Source organism: Hemitrygon akajei, chromosome 29, assembly GCF_048418815.1.
Source record: "Hemitrygon akajei chromosome 29, sHemAka1.3, whole genome shotgun sequence".
NCBI classification, from domain to species: Eukaryota; Metazoa; Chordata; class Chondrichthyes; order Myliobatiformes; family Dasyatidae; genus Hemitrygon; species Hemitrygon akajei.
This window is the reverse complement of record NC_133152.1, coordinates 51,222,029-51,242,580: the sequence shown is the minus strand read 5'-3', so window position 1 is coordinate 51,242,580 and position 20,552 is coordinate 51,222,029. Positions and strand designations below refer to the sequence as shown.

At 46.6% G+C, this 20,552-nt stretch overlaps 1 pseudogene; it reads right to left on the bottom strand.

Moving 5' to 3' along the window:
• Window positions 1-6,726: 6,726 nt before the first annotated feature.
• Window positions 6,727-18,377, bottom strand: LOC140718547 (uncharacterized; annotated as a pseudogene).
• Between the last annotated feature and the right edge of the window lie 2,175 nt (window positions 18,378-20,552).

Here is a 20,552-nt window from a genome sequence, read left to right as displayed (position 1 = left end):
TCCATAGTTCTTCATTGTTTTGTGTCTGTCTGAGGGGAAGAGAAATTTCAGAGTTGTATACTGCGAAGACACTTTGATAATAAATGTACTTTGAACTTTGAACAACGCTAACATCCATTAACTCCATCACTACTTTATTATGTATTTCCTGTTAGTCACCTTTTGTACAGCCCAACATGATTTTCTGAACCTGCAATCTATGTATATAAGCTATGTATGTATTTATATTTATTGAAATTTTATTAAAAAGGCAACAATTATAACAATTAAGAAGAATATTGTGAGCTGCCTTAAAGACTATCATCCGGTAGCACTCACATTGACAGTGATGAAATGCTTTGAGAGGTTAGTCACGACTAGACTGAACTCCTGCCTCAGCAAGGCTCAGGACCGATTGCAATTTGCCTATCGCCACAATAGATCAATGGCAGGTGCAATCTCTATGGCTCTTCACACGGCTTTAGACCACCTGGACAACACAAACAACCATGTCAAGATGCTATTCATCGACTATAGCTCAGCATTTAATGCCATCATTCCCACAATCCTGATTGAGAAGTTACAGAACGTAGGCCTCTGTACCTTCCTCTGCAATTGGATCCTTGACTTCCTAACTGGAAGACCACAGTCGGTGGGGATTAGTGATAACATCTCCTCCTCGATGACGGTCAACACTGGTGCACCTCAGGGGTGTGTGCTTAGCCCACTGCTCTACTCTCTCTATACCCATGACTGTGTGGCTAGGCATAGCTCAAATGCCATCTATAAATTTGCTGATGATATAACCAGTGTTCGTAGAATCTCAGGTGGTGACAAGAGGGCGTATAGGAGTGAGATATGCCAACTAGTGGAGTGGTGCTGCAGCAACAACCTGGCACTCAACATCAGGAAGGTGAAACAGCTGATTGTGGACTTCCAGCAGGGTAAGATGAAGGAACACATACCAGTCCTCATAGAGGGATCACGAGTGGGGAGAGTGAGCAGTTTCAAGTTCCTGGATGTCAAGATCTCTGAGGATCTAACCTGGTCCCAACATATTGATGCAGTTGTAAAGAAGGCAGGACAGTGGCTATACTTCATTAGGAGTTTGAAGAAATTTGGTATGTCAACAAATACACTGTAGAACTTCTATAGATGCACCATGGAGAGCCTTCTGACAGGCTGCATCACTGTCTGGTATGGCGGGGGAGGGGGGCCTACTGCACAGGACCGAAAGAAGCTGCAGAGGGTTGTAAGCTGAGTCGGCTCCATCTTAAGTACTAACCTACAAAGTACCCAGGACATCTTCAAGGAGTGGTGTCTCAGAAAGGCAATGTCCATTATTAAGGACCTCCAGCACCCAGGGCATGCCCATTTCTCGCTGTTGTCATCGGGTAGGAGGTACAGAAGCCTGAAGGCACACACTCAGCGATTCAGGAACAGCTTCTTCCCCTCTGCCGATTCCTAAATGAACCTTGAACCCTTGGATACTACCTCACTTTTTTAATGTATAGTATTTCTGTTTTTTGCACAATTCTATTCAATATTCATTTACTGTAATAGATTTAGTTATTTTTTAAGTATTATTTTATTTTGTTTTTTTTCTTCTTTATTATGTATTGCATTGAACTGCTGCTGCTAAGTGAACATACTTTACATCACATGCCGGTGATAATAAACCTGATTCTGACTGTTTATTTAATATCTAACTCAAAAGATCTTCTGTTAAAATAGGAACAACAACACACAAAATGCTGGTGGAACACAGCAGGCCAGGCAGCATCTATAAGGAGAAGCACTGTTGACGTTTCGGGCCGAGACCCTTCGTCAGGACTAACCGAAAGGAAAGATACTAAGAGATTTGAAAGTAGAGGGGGGAGGGGGAAATGCAAAATGATAGGAGAGGACCGGAGGGGGTGGGATGAAGCTAAGAGCTGGAAAGGTGATTGGCAAAAGTGATATAGAGCTGGAGAAGGGAAAGGATCATGGGATGGGAGGCCTCAGGAGAAAGAAAGGGGGGGAGGAAGCACCAGAGGGAGATGGAGAACAGGCAAACAACTAAATATGTCAGGGATGGGGTAAGAAGGGGAGGAGGGGCATTAACTGAAGTTAGAGAAGTCAATGTTCATGCCATCAGGTTGGAGGCTACCCAGGCGGTATATAAGGTGTTCCTCCAACCTGAGTTTGGATTCATTTTGACAGTAGAGGAGGCCATGGATAGACATATCAGAATGGGAATGGGACGTGGAACTAAAATGTGAGGCCACTGGGAGATCCTGCTTTTTCTGGTGGACCGAGTGTAGGTGTTCCACGAAACAGTCTCCCAGTCTGCGTCGGGTCTCGCCAATATATAAAAGGCCACACTGGGAGCACCGGACGCAGTATACCACACCAGCCGACTATAAATAGGAATGCTCTGCTGTGTATGCACTACTATTCATTTGGTTGGTGGAGGGAAGAGGAGTGGGGGGAGAGAGAGGGGTGGAGGGATGGAGAGGGGGTGAGGGTGAGGATGAGGATGAGGAATGGAGGGGGAATGGCGATGAGGGTTGGGGGGTGTCTGTGTTAAACAGTCAAAATGTAATTGGCAACTGGTTGTATTGAATGCAATTTGTTGGTGAGGCAAAAAAAATCAGTGATAAAAAAGATTTTATGCATAATAATTAAATAAATAAATACATAAATATACACACACACACACACACACACACACACACACACACACACACACACACACACACACACACACACACACACACACACACACACACACACACAGTGGTTGTGGTTCTGTCAGAATCTCTGATCTACAGTTCAAACTACCAGTCTTTGCAAGCTGTGGGTTTTCTGAGCAACTGTGAGGCCCACTGCTTCACTTGCTGAAGATGTCTCTACTCTCTGCGAAGGCTGAGGAAAGTCCATCCCCCACCCTCCATCCTCACCACATTCTACAGGGGTTGTATTGAGAGCATCCTGAGCAACTGCATCACTGCCTGGTTTGGAAATTGCACCATCTCGGATCGCAAGACCCTGCAGCGGAGAGTGAGGTCAGCTGAGAAGATCATCGGGGTCTCTCTTCCTGCCATTACAGACATGTACACTACACGCTGCATCTGCAAAGCAAACAGCATTCTGAAGGACCCCACGCACCCCTCATACAAACTCTTCTCCCTCCTGCCGTCTGGGAAAAGGCTCTGAAGCATTCGGGCTCTCACGACCAGACTATGTAACAGTTTCTTCCCCCAAGCTATCAGACTCCTGAATACCCAGAGCCTGGACTGACACCTTACTGCCCTTATTTATTGTAATGCCTGCAGTGCTTTGTGCACTTTATGCAGTCCTGGGTAGGTCTGTAGTCTAGTGTAGTTTTTCTCTGTGTTGTTTTTTATGTAGTTCAGTCTAGTTTTTGTACTGTGTCATGTAAAACCATGGTCCTGAAAAAACATTGTCTCATTTTTACTATGTACTGTACCAGCAGTTATGGTCGAAATGACAATAAAAGTGACTTGGCTTGGAAGGTCAGAAGTTGGGAAGTGACCTGTTTCCTTGCCGATTTCGGCATCTGAAGCATGATAGAAACTGAAACATCGAGACAGCAGGAGGTGTGTTTGCTAATTGCCATCTGCTGTCGAAGGGAGGCCCCTGTACTCGATCGATCCCTCTCTCTTTCAGTCGAGAGAATCTCTGTCAGTCCTCGAGACGCGGGACTTGGAGAGCGATGTGGAAGATCGGAACATCGGAACAGGAAGTTATTGGTGTGTGCTCTCATTGTTTCAGCAGTGACCACTCTCCCCGTCGCTGCAGAGAGAGAACCTGTCTGAGATACCGAGGTGTGGTTTGTGGACTGTAGTGTGATGGACTCTGGATCAATGGAGACTTCGGTGCTCCTAGTTCTGCTTGCATGGTGGGTGGTGGGAGCTTCTGCTGGCGCAGATGGGGGTGGAAGGGTGGCTGATGCCTTTGCTGCTGCTTGTGCAGACAAAGTGGGGTATCAATGGTAGGGCATTGAGGAATGCAGTAGAACAGAGTGATCTAGGAATAATGGTGCATAGTTCCCTGAAGGTGGAATCTCATGTGGATAGGGTGGTGAAGAAAGCTTTTGGTATGCTGGCCTTTATAAATCAGAGCATTGAGTATAGGAGTTGGGATGTAATGTTAAAATTGTACAAGGCATTGGTGAGGCCAAATTTGGAGTATTGTGTACAGTTCTGGTCACCGAATTATAGGAAAGATGTCAACAAAATAGAGAGAATACAGAGGAGATTTACTAGAATTTTACCTGGGTTTCAGCACCTGAGTTACTGAGAAAGGTTGAAAAAGTTAGGTCTTTATTCTTTGGAACGTAGAAGGTTGAGGGGGTACTTGATAGAGGTATTTAAAATTATGAGGGGATAGGCATTTTCCTTTGAGAGTAGGGGAGATTCAAGCAAGGGGATATCAGTTGAGAGTAAGAGGCAAAAGTTTAGGAGTAACATGAGGGGGAACTCCTTTACTCAGAGAGTGGTAGCTGTGTGGAACGAGCTTCCAGTGGAAGTGGTAGAGGCAGGTTCGATTTTGTCATTAAAAAAAAACTGGATAGGTATATGGACAGGAAAGGAATGGAGGGTTCTGGGCTGAGTGCAGGTAGGTGGGACTAAGTGAGAGTAAGCATTCGGCACGGACTAGAAGGGCTGAGATGGCCTGTTTCCGTGCTGTAATTGTTATATGGTTATATGGTTATAACATTACATAACCACTGAGTATGTGTGTGGGGGGGGGGGGGGGGCAACTTCTTCCATTTAAGCAAAATCGCCCTCCTAGCCACAAGAGAAATAAAAGCCAATGAGAAGGCTCCAAAATTATAACTCCTTCCTCAACAATACCAAATAAAGAAATAGCAATTCTGAGCAACACACACAAAATGCTGGAGGAACCACCGAGTCTGTTGGGTTCATGTACCGTGTCTGGTGTGACCTCTTGTATATCAGTGAGACCACTTTGCTGAGCGTCTACGCTCTGTCTGTCAAGCGTGATCTCCCAGTGGCCATTCGCATTCCGATATGATCATCCATGGCCTCCTCTACTGTTGCAATAAGGCCATACTCAAGTTGGAGGAACAGCACCTTGTATTCCGTCTGGATAGCTTCTGACCTGATGACACGAACATCGATTTCCCAAACTTCTGGAAATGCCTGCCACCCCCCTCCCCCCACCTCCTTCTCCATTCCCCATCCCCTTTTCCCTCTCTCACTTTATCTCCTTGCCTGCCCTTCACTTCCCTCTGGTACTCCTCCCCCTTTTCTTTCTTGCATGGCCTTCTGTCCTCTCCTATCAGACTCCCCCTTCTCCAGCCCTGTATCTCTTTCACCAATCAACTTCCCAGCTCTTTACTTCATCCCTCCCCCTCTAGGTTTCACTAAAATCAATTTGTGTTTTTCTCTCTCCCCTCCCCCCACCTTTTAAATCTACTCATCTTTTTCTCTCCAGTCCTGCCGAAGGGTCTCTGCCCAAAACGTCGACTGTACCTTTTCCACAGATGCTGCCTGGCCTCTTGAGCTCTTCCCACATTTTGGGTGTGTTGCTCAAATTTCCAGCATCTGCATGCAGATTTTCCTGTGGTTTGTGGTAGTGTTTCCAAATCAGTTTGAAATAGCAGTTTTAACGTTTCTCATTTCTGAGTTCCTTGTTCTCCATCGTCTTGTGCTCAAAACTAAGTTAACATGTCCAAGCATGGCCGGGATGGTGAAGATTTTTGGCGATAGATGTTGCCTCCTTGAGGCAGTGCCTTGGTGGAGAAAGAATGTGGCAGAGAAGCATCGGTTTATATCCAATCCTCTCTCCAGCTTCTCATGCCCCTGTGCATTTGAATTGCTGCAACAGACTGTAATGGGAATCAGTCAAGATACCTTCGGCAGTGTATCAGTAGAAGTTTCTTTGAGTGTTTAGTGACATGACAAACCTCCTTAATATAAGAAAGATGTTGGTGTCCTTCCTTATGATAATATATATCCACTGTGACCGGGTCAGGTAATTGATATGTTAACATCCAGGAATTTAAAGCTGCTGACTCTCTCCACCACTGAACTATGAATGTAGACAGGCTTAAGCATACCCTCCTTCTTGGGTGATTGGTTTTGAGTTGAATAACCCACACATGCCACAGCATCTGCTGTTTGCTGGGTTGCCTTTTCATAGCTGTCAGCCGCTCTGTATCTAATGATGTTTCTGTCGGACTTTGTGGGTTGTCAGTCTGTATTTCAGGTTATTTTTATCAAACCAGTTTTGGTACTTATCGATTGGGAAATCAAACGATATTGATAGTGCACCAGGGCACTGCAGGCCCTTCTGGGTCATCTTGGTTGATAGACATCAGGTTGTCTGTGAGGAGTTACTGAAATGGGTTCCTGTGCAGGGCCCCTGAAATTGTCAATATTGATGTTCTTGTGGAAAAATCTAGAACAATGCATGACTTTTCAAAAAATAAGGTGCTAGCCATTTAAGGTCAAGTTCAAGCTGAAGATTAAATGTCATTTGACAATGCACAGGGATACAGCTCAATGAAACAGTGTTCCTCTGGGGCCAAAGTGCAAAACACAGAGCCAACGGTCACACACCGCACACAGCACTTATAGCACATATAGTTCTGAAAGCAGAAAAACATACAGTTACAAAACAGATTTTAAAAAATAATCTAGCCCAAGTCCCTGAGTGTCATGGTCTGTAGACTGATAGATGTTGTCCTGAAGCAAGGACAGCCACAGCAGTTCCTCATATCGTGCAATGCACCAGCAGACAAAGGTAATCCAGCTTGTCTCCCACCGAGCGAACACTGGAGAGCAGCACCGATGTAAGGGGCCAGCCTCCAGCCTGACATGGAACCCAGAGGCACACAGCCGATTCCGGTGCCTCCTTCCTCGATGGCCGCAACAGGTGACCCCGCAGCTTGGGGCCCTGGTCCGCGCAACCAACAGAGGCAACGCAGCTCCCCCTGGCCACCGGTCTTGTAAATGAACCAGTGAATCGGACTCGTGGCATTCCACATTGCCGATATCCAACAGGGTCTTGTGATCAGAGCAACAACTCCAAGACAAGCACGGAGGCGATGCGTTGGATCACGCACTGCCTACACGGTCCTCTGATGCCTTCCTCCCTGGGTGGCAGAAACAGGCTACAACACGGTGCCCAACAAGTTCAGCTCCATCGCTGTCCAGCAACTCACTAGTGGTGTAGACCTGGAGTACTCGATGTTCTTGGTAAACAGCTGTGTCTTGTGAGCGTGGGAAAGGCGTAAAGGAAGAACAACTGCACCTTTGTTTGGACCCAGAGGGACTGCTGCATCCATGTACTCCACCATCGCACTGGAGGATGGGACCTGGTGAATTTTTTTCTCTCCGAGAGTTATGAATATTGAATAAACTGCGGTGGAAGTATAGTCTCAGAATGTTATTGAGGCTGACACAGAGAGCTTCTTGATAAGTTGTGGTGCGATGACTAGAGACAGATACGATGTTCTTCGAAGGAGTTGTCTATTGACTTGATAAGCAAAGAGGATGGAAGATTATCAGGGGCAGAAAAAAAATGCTTAGTTTCAGTTGCAAGTGAATCAATCATGATCTTATGAAATGCTTGAGGGGCAAAATGGTTAGTCCTTGTCCCAAACTTTAGATTTTTTTTACTTTGTATATAGTGAGGTGGCAGGGTGGAGATACGTCTCTACCAAAGGTGGGGTAAGGCGCTCCTTCCCTCCGCCAGCCTGCAGGTCACCCTTGGGCAAGGTGGAGCACCTGCTTAGCCCCCAGTCAGGGTCATGTGAAGACATCCACGGGAGCAGGCGGTGGATGGTCGTATGAGTAGCTGGTGCATATCACAAGTCCTGGTTATGTGACCACTGATGCCAGGCAGACAATCTCTGAAGAGTATTGATAATGGCTGGGGTCACCCGTCTTGTAAAGACACTGCCCAGAAGAAGGCAATGGCAAACCACTTATTTATTTATTGAAATTTATTTATTGGAATTGGCCCTTCCGGCCCTTTGAGCTGCACAGCCCAGCAATCCCCAATTTAACCCTATTCTAGTCACGGGACAATTCACAATGACCAGTTAACCTACTCACCGGTCAACATCTTTGGACTGGGAACGAAGGAGGAAGATGCCATAATAAGGAGGTGGGGGAGGGGAAGGAGTACAAGCTGGCAGATGATAGGTGAAACTAAGTGGATGGGGGAGGGGTGATGAACTAAGAAGCTGGGAGATGATAGGTGGGAAAGGTGAAAGCCTGAAGAAGAAGGAATCTGATAGGCCAGTGAACCACGGCTGAAAGGGAAGGAGGGGAGCACCAGGGGGAGGTGATAGGCAGGTGAGGAGAAGAAGAGGTGAGTCGGAGTGGGAAAATGAAGAAGAGGGAAGGGAGTGGGGGAAAATTTACCAGAATGACAGATCCTTCTAGTCTTCTCCTTCTCTAACTGGGCTCCACATAAGTTTATAGTTACATCTCTCTTTAGCCTTCTCTGCTCCAAGAAAGCAACCTAAGATTTTGCAGTCCTGAGTTGGGTCTCAGCCAGAAACATCAACTGTACTCTTTTCCATAGATGGTGTGTGTGTGTGTGTGTGTGTGTGTGTGTGTGTGTGTGTGTGTGTGTGTGTGTGTGTGTGTGTGCGTGCGTGCGTGCGTGCGTGCGTGCGTGCGTGCGTGCGTGCGTGCGTGCGTGCGTGCGTGCGTGCGTGTGTGTGTGTGTTAAGATTTTGTCCTCAAAGTTACTGGAACAATATGCAGTGACCTCGCTGTGGTTGAGAACTTGTTAACGTGGTTTTGGTATAACCCCTGATCCTCTGTTCCATTATGCGTTCTTAACCACATTTGTCCGTCCACTTTATGATGTTCACTCATGCACGCTCTTTGGTTCCATCCGTCTCACCATTCTCTGATGTGTTGTGTCTTCCCCTGCCGTGTTTTACCTCAAACCCCTTCACGTTAAATTCCTTTTGTTACTATCCATTTCATCCGCACCATCCTGAAACCTGAAACTTCTCTCCTCACTGCCTACAACCGCCGGCAATCTGCTTCATCCCACCACCAACATCACGTGTCACAAAAGGCAAGGGACTGGAACCGAGCTCTATGGCTTCCAGTCACAAAAATGTGACTTTTAAAAATTAAAGATAAGCTTCATTTGGCACACGTACATCGAAACATTGAAATGCGTCGTGTTGCGACAACGACCGACACAGTCTGAGGGGGCAGCCCACGAGTGTCACCATACTCCGGAGCCAATGTAGCATGCCGACAGTTTACTAACCCTAACAGACACGGACATCTTTAGGAAGACGGGAGAAAACCAGGGCACCATGTGGGCACTGGGGAAATGTACAAACCCCTGACAGACTGAGGTGGGAATTGAACCCTCGACTGGTGATCACCGGTGCTGTGCTAACCTCTACACTACTGTGCTGACCTCTACCACATGCCAACCATTCCCCTCCATACCACTGAGATGATCTACGATCCCTTCCTTTTGTTGTAGTCTTGCTGTGAGTTCTGCAAAAACAGAGTCATGCTTCCTGCTTGTCTCTGTCCATGTCCGGATTGACTTCAGCTGCGGTTTGGGTATTCAACTTTCAGTTTGACAGTTTTAGTTAACCGCCCTGTTTCCCCTTTTCCCCTTTCCTTTAAATTCTGCAACAGTTCTCATTGAAGTCAGTGAATTATTGACCCACTTCTCATTCTCACTCTCTCTCTCTCTCTCTCTCTCTCTCTCTCTCTCCCCCCCCACTCCCTCCCTCCCCCCTCTCTCTGCCATATCAGAACTTTTTGACAATTATCTGCTTGTATTTAGTATAACTAATATACACGTAACTGCAGTTGTTTAGTAAGTCCGTTAGTGGTTGCAATTCTTTATATTTGGGAAAGATCTTCACGGTTCTCTGGTGTTGCAAGATTTCAATCTGATTGGTTGACTCTTGATGGGAATGTTTCTTGTCTATGGTATAAAGAACTGTCCAAGCTGTGGTCTCATCTTTTACTTCCTCTCCCCCATCTACTACTGACCTCTAACACTACCTGCTTTCCAATATTCATCGCTCTTTTAACACTTAATAAAACAATTGTGAAGCAATAAGTTTCCTGTCTCCATCCTGACTTCCAAAAGAACCTTGGATTACAAACATCAGAATTCTACAACGCTAACCGCACTTGCCCACATTCAGATAGACACAATGATTTGTTAGCCTCCAACCTGATGGCATGAACACTGATTCCTCAAGCTTCCGGTAATGCCCCCTTCTCCATTCCCCATCCCCTTTCCCCTCTCTCACCCCATCTCCCTGACCACTCATCCCCTCCCTCTCGTGCTCCTTCCCCCCGGTTTCCTTCTTCCATGACGTTCTGTCTCTTTCACCAATCAACTTCCCAGCTCCTCACTTCACCCCTCCCTCGTCAGGCTTCACCTATCACCTCCCCCCCCCCCCACCTTTCAAATCTACTCCTCAGCTTTTCTTTTCTCCAGTTCTGTCGAAACGTCAGCTGTACTTTTTTCCATGGATGCTGCCTGTCCTGCTGAGTTCCTCCAGCATTTTGTGTGTGTTGCTCGGACTGATTCCTTCTACTCATTTCCAACTAAATGCCTTCTAAATGTCCAGTGGAAGAATCATAGGCACATATATATAGCTAGGGTGCTTGAGACTTTTGTACAGTACAGTAGTAATTTTATGTATTGTGCAATACCACTGACACAAAAAAAACAATTTCATGACATATATGAGTGATGACAAACCTGATTCTGATATGGGTCTCCATTGTGGATTGAGAGTGGGAAGGGGGCAGGGAGAGGGGAATCATGGTTGGGAAAAGGGAGAGGGAGTGGGAACAGAGACATTCTGTAATAATCAATAAACCAACTGGTTGGAATCAACTGACCTTGTTATCCATGACACCCCGCACCCCTGGAATTCCTTCTCTACCACCTCCTGCGGCACTCCACCCTCACCATTCCCAACATCCGTTGCTCCCGCCTGATTTGCAAGCACGCTCTCCACTCCATGCTGACAAATACAGCACTGTGCCAAAGTGTAAGGCACCCTAGCTATATACTTTTGGACAATAATACCTAAGACTTTTGTACATTACTGAAAGAACTGTATTTGATTCCACCACCTCCTCTGGCAATGTATTTGAGAAATCAACCACTCTAAAAAAAATCGACCCTTCTGGTTTCCTTTACAACTCCTTTGTCTCACCTTATACCTATAACCTTTGGTTTTGGATTTCCTTATCAAGAGAAAAGGATTTTGCCTAAGGACGCTCATAATCGCCCACAAATCTATCACAGCTCAACCTGTTCTGCACCAGGTAAGCAAGTCCAACTGAACCAGACCGTCCCGACAACTCAAGTCCTCCAATCCAGACAATCTCCCGGTGAATCTCCTGTTCTATCATATCCTTCTGAGAGTGTAGCAATCAGAACTGTATATCATATCACAATAAATATTATACATACGGAGGCCACCTTATTAGGAACAATTCTACTCCTGTTGTTAATTGCAAATATCTAATCAGACAATCATGTGGCAGCAACACAATGCACAAAACATGCTGACTTGTCACGAGGTTCAGACCAAACACCAGAATGGGGAAGAAACGTGATCCAAGTGACTTCAGAATCAGAATCAGGTTTAGTATCACCAGCATACGTTGTGAAATTTGTTAACTTCGTGGCAGCAGTACAATGATAAATAAATACAGAGAAAAATCTGAGTTACCTTAAGTATGTCTATGCCTATTAAGTAGTTAAAATAAGTAGGGCAAAAAGACAGAAATAAAAAAGGTGGTGAGGTAGTGTTCATGGGTTTAATGTCCATTTAGAAATCAGATGGCAAAGGGGAAGAAGCTGTTCCTGAATTGCTGAGTGTGCGCCTTCATGTTTCTGTACCTCCTTCCCAATGGTAACAGTGTGAAGAGACACGTCCTGGGTGGTGGGGGTACTTGAAGATGAACGCTGCCTTCCTAATAATTGTTGGTGCCAGACAGGGTGGTTGGAGTATCTCAGAAACTGCTGATCTCTTGGGAAATTCATACACAACGGTCTCCAGAGTTTACAGAGAACGGTGTGAAAAACGAAACAAAATAAAAATCCAGTGAGTGGCAGTTCTGTGATTGAAAACACCTTGTTAATGAGAGAGGTCGGAGGAAAGTGGCCAGACTGGTTCAAGCTGACAGAAGACAACAGTAAAATGCATTCATCAGGGTGCTCTTCATCGACTACAGTTTGGCATCCAGTCCCGTCATCCCCTCAAAACTAATGAATAAGTTTCAAGACCTTGGCCTCGATACCTCCTTGTGCAATTGAACCCTCGATTTCCTCACTTGCACACTCCAGTCAGTTCGAATTGGCAACATCTCCACAATCTCCATCAGCACAGGAGCACCACACGGTGATGTGTGGTGGAGAGTATATTGTCAGACTGTGTCACAGCCTAGTATGGAAACACCAATGGGCTTGGATGGAAAATCATACAGAAAGTAATGGATACGGACGGCCCAGTCCATCAGGGGTAAAACCCTCCCCACCATTCAGCACATCCACACAGAGTGTAGTCACAGGAAAGCACCATCCATCTTCAAGGACCCCCAGCACCCAGGTCAGGCCCTCTTCTTGCTGCTGCCATCAGGAAGAAGGTGCAGGAGCCTCAGGACTCTCACCACCAGGTTCAGGGACAGTTATTACCCCTCAACCATCAGGCTCTTGAACCAGAGGGGGTAACTTCACTCAGCTTCACTTGCCCCATCACTGAAATGATCCCAGTGCATACTGACTCATTTTCAAGGGCTCATCTCGTGTTCTCAATATTTCCTGCTTATTTATTTGAGGAAGGACATTCAAGACGTCACCAACTACAGGACAGCATCACCTGACCGTGCGGATGATGCCACCCTCCCAGATGCGCTGAACAACTTCTACGCTCGTTTTGAGGTGAAAAATGACGTGATGGCGAGGAAGTCCACCCCTCCTCTAAATGACCAGGTGCTGTGTCTCACCGTGGCCGATGTGAGAAGAACCCTGTGCAGGGTCAACCCACGGAAGGCTGCCGGACAATATTCCTGGCAGAATACTCAGAGGATGTGCAGACCAGCTGGCAGATGTTCTCACTGACATCTCCAACATCTCCCTAAACAACGCTGTTGTTCCAACGTGCTTCGTCAAGGCCACCACCATCGTCCCCGTGCCGAAGATGTCTTCAGTGTCCTGTCTCAATGACTACCTCATGATGTTGCACTCACATCCATCATCATGAAGTGTTTCGAGAGGCTCATCATGAGGCATATCAAGACCCTGCTGCCCCCTCACTGGACCCCCTGCAGTTCGCTTATCTTCCCGACCGTTCAACAGACGATGCCATCACCACCACCCTCTACCTGGCCCTAACCCACCTGGACAAAAAAGACACATACATTCAAATGCTGTTCATAGACTTCAGCTCAGCATTCAACACAATCATCCCTCAGCAACTGATTGGAAAGTTGAGCCTACTGGGCCTGAACACCTCCCTCTGCAACTGGATCCTAGATTTCCTGACTGGGAGACCTCAGTCAGTCCGGATCGGGAGCAGCATCTCCAACACCATCACACTGAGCACGGGGGGCTCCCTAGGGTTGTGTGCTCAGTCCACTGCTGTTCACTCTGCTGCCCACGACTGTGCTGCAACACACAGCTCGAACCACATCATCAAGTTCGCCGATGACACGACCGTGGTGGGTCTCATCAGCAAGAACGATGAGTCAGCTTACAGAGAGGAGGTGCAGCGGCTAATGGACTGGTGCAGAGCCAACAACCTGTCTCTGAATGTGAACAAAACAAAAGAGATGGTTGTTGTCTTCGGGAGGGCACAGAGCGACCACTCCCCGCTGAACATCGATGGCTCCTCGGTAGAGATAGTTAAGAGCACCAAATTTCTTGGTGTTCACCTGGCGGAGAATCTCACCTGGTCCCTCAACACCAGCTCCATAGCAAAGAAAGCCCAGCAGTGTCTCGTTACTTTCTGTGAAGGCTGAGGAAAGCCCATCTCCCACCCCCATCCTCATCACATTCTACAGGGGTTGTATTGAGAGCGTCCTGAGCAGCTGCATCACTGCCTGGTTCGGAAATTGCACCATCTTGGATCGCAAGACCCCGCAGCGGATAGTGAGGTCAGCTGAGAAGATCATCGGGGTCTCTCTTCCCGCCATCACGGACATTTACACCACATGCAGTATCCACAAAGCAAACAGCATTATGAAGGACCCCACGCACACCTCATACAAACTCTTCTCCCTCCTGCCATCTGGGAAAAGGCACCGAAGCATCCGGGCTCTCACAACCAGACTATGTAACAGTTTCTTCCCCCAAGCCATCAGACTCCTCAATACCCAGAGCCTAGACTTACACCAACCTACTGCCCTCTACTATGCCTATTGTCTTTATTGTACTGCCAGCACTGTTTTGTGCACTTTATGGAGTCCTGTGTAGGTCTGTAGTCTAGTGTAGTCTTGGTGTTGTTTTACATAGTTTCAGTGTAGTTTTTGTACTGTTTCATGTAGCACCATGGTCCTTTATGTACATTGTCTCGTTTTACTATGTACTGTACCAGCAGTTATGGTCTCTTTAACTTCTCTTTAACCCTTTTCGTTCCTTGTGGAGCATAGGACCTCAACAAAAGTCCTCCACTTCCCGCGATCTCTAGCAGATGTTTTTGCGGTCTCCCAAGTTTGGCCGGCGGCTTTCAGTTCATCCAAAAGCCTACGCCTCCAGGTTTGCTTTGGGCGACCTCTTCTTCTCTTCCCTTGTGGATTCCATTCGAGTGATTGTCGAGTGACATTCGACTGGCTCTTCCTCAAGGTGTGGCCGACCCATCTCCACTTCCTCCTCCTTATCTGGAATACAATGGGCTCTTGGTTTGCTCTCTTCCATAGGTCTAGGTTTGACATTCTGTCGTACCACTTGAGGCGGAGGATCTGCCGGAGGCATTTGTTGAGAAAGGTCTGGATCTTGTTGCAGCTGGTGTTAGTGATTCTCCATGTTTCGGATCCATATAGCAGGATGGCTTTCACATTGGAGCTGAATATACGGAGCTTAGTTTTGACAGTGTTACGCCTGTGGCCCCCTCCTTTTTGAGAATTGCAGGATCGCTATTGCTTCGAGTCAGGAGACCCAGGAATTGAGAGAGAGACACGCAGATTCCTCAATGTTTGGAATGTGTCCTGGGCCTCCGAGATACAAAGCCACGAAACAGGTCATTGTCTTTTGGAGACGGAATTGTGTATTGAATACTGTACGATTCATCGAAGCCCCCCAGGCAATGAACCGAGGGGGGTTGGTGGAGGGATTGCATCATCCCAACCTGATTGACATCTGAGACCCTGTGAGTCAGGATAAAAGAGGGTCTGTGGGAACAGCCCCTTCAGACGCACCAGAAGAAACGCTAGAAATCCTGTAACAGCGTAATAGCGAAAGCCGGTGGAAAAGCCCACGTGTGTCCTTTTCCATTTGCCTCGGAATTGGTGGGCCTTTACCACGGAAGCACGGCTTTAGCTAACAACAACGGGGAAATCAGCCCCCAACGACTCTTGAAGGATTGACATCATAAAAGGAATGGGCAAGTTAAACCTCGATCTTTCTCTCCAACCAAAAAGCTGCAGCTTGAATGAACTAAAGTGACTTTTATATTTCCATCGGACAATACATTATCCCCTAGACAACGATAGCGCTATTTCTTATTGATTATTATTATACCCGCGCTTTTAGATTTAGTATTGACGACGTATATTATATGTATGTTTGCATTGATATTATTTTTGTGTATTTTTATCAATAAATACTGTTAAAAAAATAGTACCATCAGACTTCAACGGACCTCTCTATCTTTGCTGGTAAGTGACCCAGTTACGGGGTACGTAACAACAGAGATGGCCGTAGATCTCCAAACAGGTCGCAGGGTTGTGAAGGCATGTTGGGCTTTTCTGATCCTTGCTCTGATGTCCTCATCTGTACCTCTTGATTTACTGATTTTGCTTCCAAGGCAGGTGAATTTTTCTACATCTTCAACTATTTGTCCTTCAATCCGTAATGGCTCCTCTTGTTTGTTATTAATGCGTAGAACTTTGGTCTTCTGACTGATCTTAAGGCCTACTCGCTGTGAGGTCTCTCCCAAGGAATCTACTTTCTTCTGCATATCTTGAAGCCGGTGTGAGAGAAGAGCGAGATCATCTGAAAATGCCAGGTCTTCCAATTTCCCTGTTAATGTCCACTGGATGCCTCTCTCTGAGCCAGCATAGGCTGTTCTTGTAGCCCAGTCGAGTACCACAAGAAAAAGTAGAGGCGACAGCAGGCATCCCTGTCTGACTCCAGTAGTGACCAGGAACACTTCGGACAGTCTCCCATTGTGGATGACCCTGCATGAGAAGCCATCATAAAGCTGCTTGATGATATTCACCATCTTTTCCGGTACACCATAGTGTCGTAAGATGCTCCACATTGACTTTCTGTCCAGGCTGTCAAATGCCTTCTCAAAATCAATAAAACACACATATAGTGGAGTTTGCCATTCTATTGTCTGCTCCACAATGACTCTAAGTGTAGCTGTCTGGTCAATGCATGATCTCTCTTTCCTGAACCCTGCCTGCTCATCTCTAAGTCTCTGGTCAATGGCGCCTTTCATCCGCTTCAAGATGACCCTGGTGAGAACTTTGCTAGGAATGGAAAACAAGGTGATCCCCCCTCCACTTGCCACACAGTGAAAGATCTCCAGATTTTGGCAGCTTCACAAGGAGGCCCTTCTTCTAATCTGATGGGATCTCTGCTGTTCTCCATATCAAATTCAGCAGTATATGCAAATGGCCCACCATAACCTCTCCACCCTCTTTCAATGCTTCTGCAGGAATGTTGTCTTCTCCAGCAGCCTTGCCGTTCTTCAGGCTTTTCAGGGCTTTTCGAATTTCTTGCTTGGTGATTTCACCTATATTGATGTGGAGTGGGTCTCCAGGCTCCAGGTCAGGTGGGTTCTGTGGTGGTGGTCTATTCAATACTTCCTGGAAGTGTTCCTTCCATCTCGCCAGCTGATCTTCAACCGAAGTGAGCAGATGGCCTGTCTTGTCTCAAACAGGTCTGTTGAAATTACTTTTCTTTCCTCTCAAAAGTTTAGTTGTCGTGTAGAGTGCATTGAGGTCCCCTTTACTGGCCGCTGTTTCTGCTTGCTCTGCTATTTCATTGAAGTATGACCTCTTGTCCTTTCTGAGCTGTTTCTTCACCTCCTTGGCCATCACGCTGTACCTGTTTGCGGTGATTTGTTTCTGTTGCCGGGTTCTGGCCTGATTCAACTCCTGTTTGAGCTTTTTCCTCTCCTCCACCTTCTGCCATGTCTCATCCCTGATCCAAGGTTTACTGTTGATTGGTGGTCTTCCCAGTACTTCTTCGCAGGCTCCTACAGTGGCCTGATTGAAGGTAATCCAGGCGTGTTCCGTTGTTCTCTCATCTTGTTCCTCTATTTGAAGAGCCCCAAAGTAGTTTTGCAAGGCGATGTGGAAATCTTTCTTGTTCTCTTCCGTCTGTGGTTTTCTATCAAACTTTATTCGCGTGTTCTGTTGCTTCTTCTTGGCTGACAGCTTCATCTTCAGCTTTGCAACAACCAAATGGTGGTCAGATCCAATATTTGCTCCTCTTTTGGCTCTCACATCTTGCAATGAACTTCTCCAGTGCTGGTAGACTATGACGTGATCAATCTGGTTCTCTGTTTGATGGTCAGGCAAGACCCCGGTTATCTTGTGGCAGTGTCGGTGGGGAAAGAGGGTACCTCCAATGGTCAGTTCGTTGAAGGCACAGAAGTCGGTAAGGAGTTCTCCATTTTCATTCATATTCCCCAAACCATTCTGGCCCATCTCTCTCTCCCTGCCAGTGTTATCGCTGCCTACTTTGGCATTCAGATCTCCCATGACGATCAACATATCTTGCTTAGGTACCTTTCCAACTACTGCTTGAAGCTGGGTGTAGAAGAGATCTTTTTCTTCTTCCTCTGCGTTGTTAGTTGGGGCGTAGCACAGGATAATGGATACCTTCTGGAATCCGGACTCGAACCTGGCTGTGATGATACGGTCGGACACTGGTTCCCATTCTATCAAACTTCTGGCTGTTTCTTTGGACAACATCAGGGCCACACCAGCCTCATGCGGGTCTTCCTCTTTTTCTTTGCCAGAATAGAGCAGAGTTTCTCCCGTCTGCAGTTTGGTCTCACCAAAAGTATTCCACCTTGCTTCGCACATGCCCAGGAGTATGAGGTGGTATCGGTTCATTTCCTTCACTGCCTGTGCGCACCTAGCTGTCTCCCAAAGCGATCTCACATTCCATGTTCCGATTAGGATAGATTTCTTCTGTGAGAGCAGCTTTGGAACCTCCATTATGGTTTTCCTCGGGTGAAGGAGGGTTGTCAGCCCTGCGGCTTCCTGACGGGTTTGGTTGCAGCGCGTCATCAGCCTCCTGAATGGGGCCCTGCTTTTCCCCAGATCTGGGTTAGTGGTTGACGATCTGTTGACGGTTTCTGTAACAATTGCTTGTTTTACGTGAACGGGTTGTTAGCCCGTTGCACAACCCCCAACCTGGAGGACCAGGGGTTTTCTGTCAGGGTCACCTTCCCCCAGGCGATGGCATTTCCATGCTAACGAGCTCCACCTGCCCGGGTTTGAAATCAGAGTTTACCCTCTCCTAGATAGGCTGCCGTCCAAGGCTAACGAGTCCTATCTACCCGGGTTTGAAATCAGAGTTTACCCTCTCCTAGATAGGCTGCCATCTAACGAGTCCTATCTACCCGGGTTTGAAATCAGAGTTTACCCTCTCCTAGATAGGCTGCCGTCCAAGGCTAACGAGTCCTATCTACCCAGGTTTGGAATCGGAGTTCCTTCTCCTAGGCTATGTTGGTTCGCGGCACCTTCTTCCATATTATCCGGTGCACCCCTCGCACAAGGGATCCCCCATCCACCACCCAGGGGACGCGCCTCAGCGTGAGGAGCAGTTATGGTCGAAATGACAATAAAAAGCAACTTGACTTGACTTGACTTATTATTATTATTATTATGCGTTTTTTATCTTTTGCGTTTGCACAGTTCGTTGTTTTTTGCACACGGTTACGTGTCCTTCCTGTTGGGTGTGCTCATTCTTTCATTCTATCTGTTTCCTGTGTTTGGCCACAAGGAAACAAATCTTGCAGTTGTATATGGTGTCATATATGTACTTTAATAATAACTTTGAATGCCCAAAATATCAATAACTTCCTGAAAATTAAAAATAAAACTGCAGATGCTGGAAATCTAAAGTAGCAACTCATAATACTTGAAATATACATCGGGTCTAGCTGCCTCCGTCAGAAGAGAAATGGAGTGAACATTTCAAGTCTGATGAAGAGACTGAACCTTGTTTGGTAATCTCAGTATTTTTGGTGTTTACATTGCTAACTTCCTGCCAATGGCGCTGTAAATGTGAGCTAGGGCGCCACCGTCTGGCATCTAGGGGTACTGCAGATACTTCGAAATCGCCGCAAACTGCTTTCTTCTGTGGGAAGTCGGTGACAGACTTATTGACAGGCAACAGGCTGGTTTAGGAGAGATTGGGAAATATTTGTTAAGATAAACATGGAGAGGGAGTTCATGATTTGTAGCAGGAGATAAACGGACAAAACTTTTCCCAGGTTAGGGAGGAAAAAGCAGAGGCATCATTTCTCAGTCCCTGTTCAAAGTTCAAAGTAAATTTATTATCAATTAGTCAAGGGCTCATATGACAGGAAAGCTGGAAGATCCAAGAAAGACAGGAAATGGGGGTGTCATTCAGCATCTACACAGAGCACTGTCACAGGAAAGATTAATTTTCTTACAGCAAAACTGGAAAATAAAAAAGTACAATAGAATCAATTGAAAACTACACACAAAGTCCGACAAACAACCAATGTGCAAAAGAGGAGAAACTGTGCAAATAAAAAAAAGTAAATAAATAACACTGAGAACATGAGGTGTCGAATCCTTGAAAGCCAGTCCATGGTTTGCTGAATCAGTTCAGAGATGAGGTGAATGAAGTTATCCACACCGATTCAGGAGCCCGCTGGTTGAAGGGTAATAACTGATCCTCAACATGGTGTGCTGGACCTGAGGCTTCTGTACCTCCTTCCCCACGACAGCAGCGAGAGGGGAGCAAGGCCTGGACGGTGGGGGTCCTTGATGTTGGATGCCTCCACTTTGTGGTAGCGCCCCTTGTAGATGCGTTCAATGCTGGGAAGGGCTTTGCCTGCGATGGACTGGCCTGTTGGTCACAGCTGTGGTACAGAAAGGCTGAAAGAGCAGTTTCATCATTTAAAATAGCCGATTAAATACAGGTCCACCAGCCTGACGTCAGTGGGGGGTACATGACACAAGCACATTTCAAACGGGCGGTCATCATTTAGATTGGGTAATCCAAGGGAGCTGGAGAGGATTTTCAGGAAAGGGAACCAAATCTGGTGTGGCCTGTCCATTTGATCCAGTGTGTGTGGATTTTATGAAGCTTTTAAGGAGAGCTTCTTCACTCAGAGGATGGTGCAGTTGCACAAC